At 44.5% G+C, this 13,025-nt stretch overlaps 1 protein-coding gene across 1 annotated transcript in view; it reads right to left on the bottom strand.

The window, feature by feature from the left end:
- The window catches only part of LOC135378915 (uncharacterized), a 385,731-nt gene that overhangs the window by 326,474 nt on the left and 46,232 nt on the right, over positions 1 to 13,025 (bottom strand). The window lies entirely within an intron of this gene.

Raw genomic sequence — 13,025 nt, 5'->3', positions numbered from 1 at the left:
TAAAGTGTGTAGCGATTGGCGTTCACATTTACCCGTTCCACTCTATAGTATTCTTGCAAAATATATAGGTACAAGCAAATAAAAGCAAAAAGAAGTGAATTCCCTTCTGTACCATAATTGCTGCGCAAAAGCACGGCACCATTTTCTCTTAGATGTATAGCGTACACGCATTCTTTTCCTTTTTGGTGCGCGACAGTCGACTGGCGATATCCTATTACATTCGGAACGAAGACCTATTGTTTGGCATTTGTATACGTATATGTCTGTACCGCGTTTTGACGATGGTAGGATAATTATTGACCTGAGGAATAATATGGATTTATGTGGTTGTTAATTGACTTTGGGTTTACACTCGATGTGGGTACAAAAAATGTGACAGTGCGCGTGCTCGTTTTTGAAGCTGGGACCCCACTTGACAAGTAAGTTCTTTGTGTGTGCCTTTTCGGGTGGCCTGAGCGATAAATTTATGCACTATTGCGTGAAATATTGGGTAAAAAAGGGTAATCGCGTTTGCATTGCTATCTGTAGGATAGGTAGAGCGTTTTTAATGGAATTGCCTCGCGAACCTAGTGAAATCTTCGTTTTGGGCAGGCTATTTTATGAGTGCCCGACGCCGGTCCTGTTGTGGTGCATTTGATATGCTTTCCTGAAGCAGTGTGCTTTATTCTTGTAGTGTGGTTCACGCCTTTAGCTCCAATTCAATCAGTACAAACGAATAGGAGTGTTTGTTTGTTTTTTAGTATGTGTCTGTCACGTTCGTAGCGCTGTTCTTTCTTTTCTTTGCAAAAAATCAGACTTTATGGTATTAAGCTGTTCGAGAAGAAGTGACTTTCCCTGCTCGCTTAAGATAAATTGTGTGTCCCTTTTCTGCGCTTTCTTCACGTGGGAGAAAGCACAGAAAAAGGATTTGTATTTAGCAAAGGAAAGGATGTGTATTTAGCATTATGCAATAATTATCTGCCAGAAGAAATGGGTGTCTTTGTCACAGTTTATTAGGGTGTGCCTTGTTATTTTATTTTTTGCTCTTATAGCTATGCGAGCAAAAGTGCGTGTAATTTTTCACTGCCTTTTTCTTATGTTCTCTACTTTTACGCAGAAGAAAGCTTCCTGGTAAAAGCTGAATAGTGTTCTATCAGTGGATGAGGGTTCTTTGTTTGATTTTGTCGTGTGCTCGATATGTTGATGAAGTAAGCAGTGCTTAATTTTGCAGTTATGGGTTTTTGAGCAGAAATGCTGGTATCTGAGCACGGAGTAGGAATTCCTATATTTCTCTGCTCCCTAAAAAATGTGTACGTCGTTTTCCGAGCAGGAAATAGCAAACCGCGTTTAGTTTAGTTTACGCAAAATAGAAAAATGAAGTTGTGTATGCTCTATGATGTTCTGTCACTGGCTTAGGACTTTTCCCCGATGAGCAGTATTTTGTATGCGATGTCGCGTGTCTAGACTTGTTCAGTAGTGTCTTTCTTGCTGCAATGTTTGCCCTTCGCTAATATCTTCTTGTTGTCGTCTTCTGTTAGCCGTTCAGCTTCGTAGCGATGTGTGGCAACGCTGCGATTATTTCTGAGCGCTCCGAGTTAAGTCTTGTCCCCGTCGTATGTTGTACACTCTAAATCCGGTCCCCCTTATCGTCCCCCTTAACGGCCTGTAACCTGTGTTCCAGGGGTTACATTGGCATTTCCCCCTTAAAACCATGAGTTACTTCGTCTAGAACCCATTCCAAGGGTTACATGAGCCCGCTGTAACGCTTCGGCACCGTGCTAAAAGGGTGACAGTGACGTGTCATCGATGTCACCCTTGAAATATCACCCTTACGTAATTCCAGTCACCCATACTCTCAACCGTAACCCTTATTACGAGGACAAGAACGAATTTGCTACAAGTTTCGCGTCTTCTGCGCCTGCGCTTAAACATTCAAACTGAACGGACGCGGACGCTCGGAGCTTCGAGTCCAGGCTTGGATCAAGTTGTCTCTGCGACCCGTTGGCTTTGAACTCTTCCGTCTTGTTGTTGTTGCTGTAGTGATGTTCACTTCCGAGGACATTCGCGGCAACTTTTGCGGTCGGTGCAAGCAAAATGAGTGTGATTGTGCTGAGTTTATGAGGAAGATTGAGGATCATGCCGGCGACCGCACTGGGTGGTGTGTGTTCTGCGGCCATTCTCCTTCAACACAGGGGCGTCTTGAATCAATTGGTGAGTGTCTTCCGCAATTATTAAAGCCATGAATTGTGCTGCAAACAAGGGGCGGTGCTTTTTGTAGACGTGCCTCGCGTTGAGGAGATGGTTGTGGCCACCATTCGCGACGAAACAGTGAGTTTGCAACGGTGTGTATCTCTTCTCTTTTTACATTTGTCCCTGTCTTTCTTTTAATGTGTGACCGGCTTTTGAGAGCGAGTGTAGCTGTCTGACGTAAGCTAAGGCTTGTTCATGCATGTGTCTTTTCAAGATGCAGAAACAGTGATGACCTGGGTACACCGGGATCGAATTTCACGGCGCAGTAAGCCTCTGTATACAACTGTTCGACTATTCTAGAACGATTGGAGTACAAGCTACGGTACACCACCAGGATAACGCAAGCCGCAGAGTGAAGTCTCATACAATATCTTGCATGTACTTGTCAGCATTTCGTATATGGTTCCCATGAGCAGATTTGTTGTCAGTAATTCAGATCCGTCATGTTGTCAGTACTCACATCCGCATTAACAGACAGCTGGCTCAACAAAGCAAACTAATGTTTCCCGACTCTGAGTAGTTGTGAAATAATTTTGTAATTTGTCATTTAGCCATAATAAATCGATGTGTTCCATACTCGGATTTCATGTATAAGTGTGCATGCGTTTATTTTATCACAAACACAATTTTATTTTCATGCCTGTACACTGCCACTTCTCTAGAAGTACATGAGCTGGGGCCACATGGCGATGCACTCAGCGAGCGGGCTTCACCACAAGCTACACTGCTGTGAGGGGAAGAGCGCTGCAGAGGACTGGTAACCCATAAAGCGGGGTTCAGCGCCTACGGGAAGGGTTACGTTTCGTAACCCATAAGGCTAAAAAACTGCGGCCTTGAGTGTCACCCTTATGTGCAGGCCACGCCTAACATAACCCGTACAAAAGGGTTAGACCATAACCCCTGATGTAAGGGTTAAAAAATGATCATTTTTTAACCCTTACTATGGGTGACCAGATTTAGAGTGTATGCGTTGTCCTGTGTGCGTGCGTGCGTGCTTGTGCGTGTGTGTGTAATTGCTCAGTAGTGGCTTGCAATTTCCACCCGTAAAAAAATTCGGCATATATCGTATTATGTGCTGCCCGAGTAGAAGTGATTTTCCCTGATCAAGTAAGGTAATTTGTGCATACCTTTGTCTTGTGCTTTCTTTACGCAGGTACAACTCAGCTGCGTGTACCGCATTATGCAATAATGTTCTGATAGCAGAAGTGAGTGCGTTTTTCTCAGTTTATTAACGTGCACTACTGTTTCTTGCAGTTACAGCCATTGGAGCGGAAGTGCGTGTAATTTTTCACGGCTCTTTCTTCTTTCACTGTTTTTACTCAGAATGTACATGAGGGGAAACAGTCAGTATCCAGGTAGAGCAGAAGAAAGCCACTTGGCATAGCTTAGCCCATGAGAATTGAATTTCTTTGTTGTTTGTTTTTGTTAGATGTTGTTGACTGTCAGTATTCACTTTGCTTGATATGTTGATGGAGTAAGCTCTTTGCAGTTATTTGTGCAGAAATGCTGGTATCTGAGCGTGGAGGAGAAATTTTTATGAAGCACCTCTCCTTGTGCATTCCTGAGCTGCTGTGTGTATGTGTGTGTGTGTGCGCGCGCATCTGTGCTCTTTTCCTGGTTTGTGACGTCCTCATGGCATGTTGGGGCTTGTTTAGCAGTGTCTTTCTTGTTACAATTTTACCCGCCGCTAGTATCTTATTGTTATCTTGTGTTAGCCGTTGAGTTTCGTAGTGATGTGTTGTGACTCTGCTATTATTCCTCAGCGCTCCGTTTTAAGCCTTTTCCCTGCTCGCTTTAAGGTTTTTGTGTGCCCCTGTCCTGTGCTTTCTTTACGCAAGAGCAATGCGGCTGTGTAGGAAGCCTATCAAAAGGCCGAAAATCAGAAGGCCGAACTATCAGAAGGCCGAAAGACAATAGGCCGAAAAATCACAAGGCCGAAAGCCCAAAGGCCGAAAAATCAGAACGCCGAAGTATCATAAGACCGAAAGCCAAATACCGAACGATCAGAAGGCCGAGACAAGATCTGTATATTTTTTATTTTATTTCTTTTTTTTTTTTTTTTGCTTAGCCTGCAACTTTCTGTACCGTTGTATTTCAGGATCTGTGTAATGACCACGCGCTTGTCCCCTGTACAGCAGCACACATATGATCTCGTCCAGGACGAGGATTCACTTGTCCCAGGTAATTCATTCGGCTACTCACCCTATTTATCCACAGGCCGAACAATTAGATGCGGTTCTGAGTCGGTGCTGGTGATAGCGAACTGGTTTTAGGAATGACCTGGGTTGAAGCCGTTGTTGAAAATGGGTCACGGGGAAATGTCACCGACCTCTCCCTATTTGTGGAGAGTTGACTGGACCGTCGTCAGTCGATCAGCTAGTCATGGAAGGCATAGCACTACGGCGACTATCTTCTCAGAAAGGTAACGTTAAAATTGTTTGCGATGGTGGCTATGTGTATATTCTAGACAGAACGAATAGTACTCGACATTATTGGCGTTGTGAGCGCAAGACGGAATGCAAAGGCCGCATCATTACGGAGCTGGTGCACGGGGAGCACATTCTAACGAAGAAAACGAGGAGCCATTTTCGTGCCCCTGATATCTGCAGAGGAGACGTCTTAGACGCGAGGACTGCCATTAAGGATTCGGCATCGACTTCTCGTGAAGCCCCAGTGAGGATTGTGCAGCAAGTGTCGAGCGCGATGAATAACACGACGAGGCTACAGCTCCCAAGTGACAGTGCAATGAGGCAACTGGTTCGAAGAGCAAGAAGAATCTGTCTTCCACGCGAACCAGACTGCATCGATGATTTAGTGCTTGGAGACGACCACAGGCGCTCGCTACAAGGAAAGTTATTTCTGCGCTACGACACCATCTGCGACGACGGTTCGAGGGTCATTGTGTTCTGCACAGATGAGAACTTGGCGTACCTTGAATCCTCGACAACGTGGCTTATGGACGGTACATTTAAGACTGTGTCTAGGTTGTTTGAGCAATTGTACACGATCCACGCTTACATGCGAGGGTCTCTGTTTCCTTTAGTGTACTGTCTGATGTCACGGAGAACGCAGCTAGCTTACCAGCAGCTTTTGCGCGACGTCGTCGACCTCGCGGCAGAGCAGCAAATATTGCTGTCGCCAAGAGCTATTGTTGTGGATTTTGAGGTTGCAGTTATCAATGCTGTTCGTGTGGAGCTGCCTGATACCAACGTCTATGGGTGTTTTTTTCACTTGTGCCAAATACTGTGGCGGAGGGTGCAGCACCTGGGATTGTCAAGGCTGTACGTCGAGAACGTTGACGACTTCGCAATTAAGGTCCGACAGCTCGCCGCGTTGGCCTTTCTGCCACTCGCCGAAGTTAGAGAGGCCTACTTCAGCTTGAAGACACTTTTCCCATCGGATGCGTCGCCACTGCTGGACTGGTGGGAAATTAACTAGATGTTGGGTAGGCCAATACGACGTACGACTGCTGATGGGCAACCAGTCGTCATTCGGAGCACGCCCACGTATCCGCCCTCTCTTTGGAACTTATCGTGCCTCACAGACGACGAACGACCACGGACAATACAATATGTACAATATGCATTTTTCGATAATTTAAATTTAAATAATTAATAATAAATAAATAATAACTTTAAATAATTGAAATTTAATTTCGATTTCGATAATTCGGTTTACTCACTTTTCGGTCTTCTGAATTTTCGGCCTTCTGATTGTTCGGCGTTATGACTTTTCGGTCTTCTGGTTTTCGGCCTTATGATTGTTCGGTGTTTTGACTTTTCGGCCTTCGGAGTTTCGGTCTTATGATAATTCGGCCTTATGAGTTTCGGCCATATGATTGCCACCCCTGTGTATGTACCATTATGCAAGAATTACCTGATAGCAGAAATTTGTGTCTTTTTCTTAGTTTATTAGCGTATGCTTCGGTTTTTCAAGTCATTCCAATTCAAACACAAGTGTGCACAATTTTTTGTTGCCCTTTCCCTTTTCCACCGATTTTATGCAGAAGAAAGCCACATGGTACAGCTGAATATGTGAGAAGAGGGTTTGTATGCTTTTGTTTGTTAGATGTAATTAGGAGCACGGTGTGTTGAAGAAGTAAGCTGTTTGCAGTTATAGGTATTTGTGCGGAAAATGCTTGCATCTGAGCGCAGGACAGATATTCCTAGCACGCCAATCGCAGTGTAAATTAATTATTTTTGGTGTGAGACTGCTTCACTGCATGACAAGGCTGAAATGGGAAGAGAGAAAAAATTGGAGCGCTTGATTAACAGTCATCCAAATAACAGGGCAATTATAGTTTCCATATAAAGTATAATTTTAAGGCTCCTAAATTATAGTTGAGCGTAGTACGGACTTTTTGTGATAGTCTTTCTAAACTGCAATGCAATAATCATTATTATAGTAGGAATTCAATCACATCATATATCTGTTCCCGTAACGGCGTTCTGTCTAGTCCTCCGTCGAGCGCTAATGGAACTCTTCCCCCAGGCTTTCGCACCTTTTTGCTCGCAGGTGTAGCCTCAGACAAAGATATGTATGAGCACAGAAAAAAAAGGTTAACCGCCGTGTATTACATAAGCCTGGTGATGATGTTTAGTGTTCCAGGGTCACAATTATTATTTCAAAGAGCAGTGGTAGTTTACTGCTGTTGTGATTGTAATGACCATGATAAGCCTTTACAGTGAAAATTGCTAAGATCAGCTTTCATGCACGATATTTTCTTTTAAATTTTAATATAAGAATGATTATCATTAAGAGTAGGAAAAAAGAAATAATTCTGTGATTCAATAAGTAATAGGAGTGTTTCTCTTTGCTGCTGCATTCTTCAGACAGGATGTAATGACGTCACGCAGTCTTTCAAATGTCTGTAGAAATGCATTATCCTTACTGGGAAAAAGTGAAGCAATCGAAAAATGGGAGGTTGGTTGATGGTGTGCATTGCCCTGGACGGATTTAGGATGAGCAGTGTTCTTCGAATAAGAGGAGTGTGTGTGCTTAGAATAGTTGGATGCTGGTTTTCCACTTTGTTCAAGTGTTTCTTTGTGCTTTTGTTCCCCTTGTTTTCTGACAAACATGCGTTTTTTCCTGACATGAGAGTGCTCATCCTGACATGCCCAGATCTGCTCAGTCATGCTTTTCTTCTACATATAGTTCTGTTTTTTTTTTTTTTTTTAAAGAAACATTCTTGTCTTGACGATAGTGCTGCCCTGAATGGAAGTAGTGCTACAATGATTCTTAATACTTTTGCAATTCAATTAGTTCAGAGAGTAACCGCAAGGGGGACAGGTGCATGGCTTTATTCAGGAGGAACAAAGCGTCATTATTCAGTTATCTGCCTGGCTCTCAGATGGGACGGACATGTCCTGATTAGCTCGTTGTATGTAGCCATTGATGGTGTTACTTGTTAGCATATTTGTTTTTTCCTGTATTCGTAAGTTTCATTTAGTAAGACTTTGGGAATGAAATGCTTAATTCCTACAATCACCTCTCATGTGTGGTGTTTTTCTGGAATATTTTTTTCTGTGTCCTATGCAATCATTATTGTAGAATAAAGGAAATAATTGTGGGATAGTTTTCAATAAATAACGGGTCCCCTGTCTAGAGCGCACACGTCCTTGAGCCACGCAGTTGCATGCCTGGGTGATGACATCATACCGCGACTCTATTGTTTCAGGTGGACCTTGTCCAGAGGAGATGGGTTGGACATTAGTGGAAAAAAACAGTGTAGCCCTGAGACAATAGGATGATGTCACGACTAATGAGCAAAGCCTGCAGAGGGCGCAAGGATTCACTTTTCTCTTGGACACTGGCGGATGTGAACGCGTTAATTCTGTTTCCAGCAATTGCGTTGGCTGTTAGTCGAACAGCGTAGCTTCGGTGGGGTTCCGTTTGCCTCTGATGGGGTGCGGATGTGTGGTTCGTCACTGGTGAATGGTGTGCGACGATTGTGGTGGGTTTTGTGGCGAGCAGATTTACAATGAGGGAATATGGTGCACGTGAATATCCTCCGATGATGGTGAGTGTCTTTTTCGGTCTGTTCAAATGTTTTTCTGTGTTTGCTTTCCTCTGTTGCCCAGCGCTTGTGCGATTTTTCCTCGTATAACAGCGCTCGTTGACCCATCTTCTGCATGTCCCGACCTGCATGCTTTCCTCTGTTGACGCATCTAGCTTTGTATTTTTTTCTTTTTTGGATGAGAAAGATTCATGTTGATCGTTCTTGTCTTGACAATGACGCTAGTGCTGCCGCACCCTTGGTCTGAATGGGAATAGTGCTAGAACGATTCATAATAATTTTGCGAGTAAATTAGTTCAAAGAGTAACCACAAGAGGGACAGATGCATGACTTTATAGAGGAGAAAGAAACACTACAGTTCAGTTCTGTGCCTGGCTCTCGGATAGAAAGGATGTATCGTTCTGCGTTCCTGTGACTGCCGTTGTGGTGCGCTGATTTGTAGTGTAACTAATTCTTTCACACGTGATAACGTGATGACTTTGTCCCCCCTTGTTTATGATTTTCATGCCCGTGCATGTCGGGTGCTGGTCGCTGTTGTCCAGGCATCCCCGCCATTTCCTATCTTCTTCTGCCTTGGAAACGAGATAGCGCTGGCGTGATTCTTAATAATTTTGTCATGAGATTAGTTGAAAAAGTAACCGCTAGGGGGTGCAGATGCGAGACTTTATAGAGGAGATAAAACCATTATGAGTCGGTTCTCAGCCTGGCTGTCGGATGGAACAGTCGCATCGTTCTGCGCTCCCCGTGACTCCTCATTTGTTGTGTAACTAATTCTTTTTGTTGTTAGCTATTGATGGTAAGCATATTTACTCTTGCTTTCCCAGCCTCTGTATTATGAGTGTTTTTTTCCTCGCATGTCCAGAGCTGTCCTAACCTGCCCAGACATGTCATGATGACGTCACAGCTGACGTCACAGGGTATCCGGAACTGGTGGTCATAGCCAGACCTGTAAACATTACTTTTCCAAAGTAACTGAATTATGATTACAATTACATGTTCACAAAAGTAATTAAATTACAGTTACAATTACTCATTTTCTATTGTAATTCAATTACTATTACAATTACAGAAAAAGTAGTTGCATTACACTGAATTACATTCACAAAGTTGACTGCAACAAGCAAACGGCGTACAAACTGCAAGATTTGATGTACACATTTATTGCACGCACATATTCTGAAAGATGGTGGTAGTGGTGCTCGTCGTAGAAAAACAAGTTAGAGAAGTCTTACACAAGGACAAGTCTCTTCCCATGTTAAAGAAACACCAAACATCACAGTCAAAAGGCTTTCTTTCTTCAGGTATGTGAACAAAGTGCAGATCATGTGTGCAGCTTGTAACGTCTTGGATTTCAAGAGTAAGGTATTCTCAAAGTTCTTGTCTGTAAGGCTGCCACGTCTCCTTCTCATAACAAGACCACCAACCGAAAACAGATGCTCCACATTTGCACTGCGGCCTTCAGAGATGTTGCTAACACCCTGGAACATTGATGTCTCGCAGAGACACAGTGTTTGTGCCGACCCAAGAGCGTGTCACATCCCTACGCTGTGCCGCTGAGAGCCAAAAAGCTCGAAACGGCCGTCCACAGCTGGGATTGTCGCACGCTTGAATTGTAAACATATGCCTCACGTGCAGCCATGGAGCATTCGCTCATTTTTATATTTGTATCTGTACTTACTGGCTTTGCACTGCGGCGTCCAGAGGTGTTGCTAACAGCCTGGAACATTGATGTCTTGCAGAGACACAGTGTTTGTGGCGACCCAAGGGCGTGTCACATCCCTACGCTGTGCCGATGAGAGACAAAAAGCTCGAAACGGCCGTCCACAGCTGGGATTGTGGCACGCTTCAATTGTAAACATATGCCTTACGTGCAGCCATGGAGCATTCGCTCATTTTTATATTTGTATCTGTACTTACTGGCTTTGCACTGCGGCCCCCAGAGGTGTTGCTAACAGCCTGGAACATTGATGTCTTGCAGAAACACAGTGTTTGTGCCGGCCCAAGAGCGTGTCACATCCCTACGCTGTGCCGATGAGAGCCAAAAAGCTGGAAGGATTGTGGCACGCTTGAATTGTAAACATATGCCTCACGTGCAGCCATGGAGCATTCGCTCATTTTTATATTTGTATCTGTACTTACTGGCTTTGCACTGCGGCCCCCAGAGGTGTTGCTAACAGCCTGGAACATTGATGTCTTGCAGAGACACAGTGTTTTGTGGCCACCCAAGGGCGTGTCACATCCCTACGCTGTGCCGATGAGAGCCAAAAAGCTCGAGACGGCCGTCCACAGCTGGGATTGTGGCACGCTTGAATTGTAAACATATGCCTCACGTGCAGCCATGGAGCATTCGCTCATTTTTATATTTGTATCTGTACTTACTGGCTTTGCACTGCGGCCCCCAGAGGTGGTGCTAACACCATGGAACATTGATGTCTTGCAGAGACACAGTGTTTGTGCCGGCCCAAGAGCGTGTCACATCCCTACGCTGTGCCGATGAGAGCCAAAAAGCTCGAAGGATTGTGGCACGCTTGAATTGTAAACATATGCCTCACGTGCAGCCATGGAGCATTCACTCATTTTTATATTTGTATCTGTACTTATGGCTTTGCATTGCGGCCTCCAGAGGTGTTGCTAACACCCTGGAACATTGATGTCTTGCAGAGACACAGTGTTTGTGCCTACCCAAGAGCGTATCACATCCCTACGCTGTGCCGATGAGAGCCAAAAAGCTCGAAACGGCCGTCCACAGCTGAATTGTAAACACACACACACATATATATATATATATATATATATATATATATAAAGAGGAGGGGGGAGCCGTTAAAAAAATAGGTAAATGATGCTAGACTTGTTTGAAATTCAAACTTACAGTTAAGATGGCTTCTATGGCTGCACGTAGAGAAACAGATACTGATTGAACGATGCGACAGCACCAGAGGACACGTGTTTCGCCGTGTTTGCGCCTCGTCGGCCCTGGGTAGCTGCGCCCGCATCGTTGTCGCATCGTTCAATCAGTATCTATATATATATATATATATATATATATATATATATATAAAGAGGGGGAAAAGCCATTAAAAAATAAGTAAATGATGCGAGACGTGTTTGAAATTCAAACTTACAGATTAAAATGACTTCTATGGCGTGCACGTAGAGAAACAGATATTCATTGAACGATGCGACAGCACCAGAGGACACGTGTTTCGCCGTGTTTGCGGCTCGTCGGCCCTGGGTAGCTGCGCATCGTTCGGGATTGGCAAACCAGGGGTCACTCAGCGAGCGATATACACCTGGGAGGGTGACTGAGCACTCCTCAATGCCACAGTGCAAGCCAGTGCATTATAAAGAGGGGGGGAAAGCCATTAAAAAAAATAAGTAAATGATGCTAGACGTGTTTGAAATTCAAACTTACAGATTAAAATGACTTCTATGGCTGCACGTAGAGAAACAGATACTCATTGAACTTTGCGACAGCACCAGAGGACATCTGTTTCGCCGTGTTTGCGGCTCGTCGGCCCTGGGTAGCTGCGCATCCCGAACGATGCGCAGCTACCCAGGGCCGACCAAGCCTGCCTACAGTTGCTACCATTCATGTTTACCACGCAGCTCGAAGATGAATTGTTTGCATAATGTAATGCATCTTCACCAGGTCGCTTGCTTCTTAGCCATTTTTTCATGAATTGTTTGCTTGCCTTCTCGTTCTGTATTCCTGCGCGCAATACTGCGTCGCGCTGATATTGAACATTTTTGGTCGCGATAGATTGTATGCACTTACATCGCCTGTTCCTGGCAAACAAGCTTGCGGAACGTAAAATGTTGAAAAACTGCCAGCGCAACCGCGTCGGCAAGCGGCGGGGCGCCAAGGGGCAGCGTGACCAAGCCTTTATGAGCGTGTTGTACTCTGCTCTTCTCACATGTTTACCTGACGTTCTGTGTAGTTTATTTTGGCGTTACCTCTTCCCTATTTATCGCTTCTAAAGATCACGGCAGTCATGTTTGCGTACGTTAGGTACTTGTACGACGACATGCGCGTCGTTGTTTCTGCGAACACCATCAAGAACTTTCCATCCGATATCGATGTCACTGACTTCAACGGGAACACTGAATACCCCTTGTACCCTGTTTACTGGAGAGGCGACAAGAAAACTCTCGGGGGCTACTATGACGCACAAATTATCTTTCTGGCAGGTACCTAAGCAATTTCATGTTTGCTCGTTTGTGCGCGATATCAGGTAGTTAGCATACTCGGCAGTTTAATGACAGCCGCTGCAGTAGAATTGAAAGAAACGCGCAGCGTATCTCCGGGTTTTTGCCGTGTACTTAAGGTATCTTGTGTATCTTGGCAGATGATGAAGACGACGCTAAGACTGGCGGAGAACGAAAACGAACTTGGGAAAGCCCCTAGGCGAGAAAAAGAACCACATCCGACGAAAGACAAAGTAAGTGCTTGTGTTCTCCTAGGGTACTTATTTATATAGCAGTTAAATTTGTGCACTCGCCGGGTTGCCGTCGTTCATGACAAGGTGTTGCTGAGGGTAGGCACGAACAAGAAGCACGAACGGCCTCCCAACAAAAGCTTTTGTTTGTTGATTCGCTTTCATTGTATTTCTATTGATGCTGATGCCTGTTTTCATCACCACATTGCCATTATATTAAGGAACAGTAGATAAAAAGCCTGGTGTGCTAATTGTGTTAATCTTTTTGTTTGTACTATTTCTGACTTCTGCATATGCACGTACGTTTGCATTACCCCTGGTGTAGCACTAGCCACTGCATT

This window comes from Ornithodoros turicata, chromosome 1, assembly GCF_037126465.1.
Source record: "Ornithodoros turicata isolate Travis chromosome 1, ASM3712646v1, whole genome shotgun sequence".
Classification (NCBI taxonomy): Eukaryota; Metazoa; Arthropoda; class Arachnida; order Ixodida; family Argasidae; genus Ornithodoros; species Ornithodoros turicata.
This window is presented reverse-complemented; position numbering and strand designations above follow the sequence as displayed.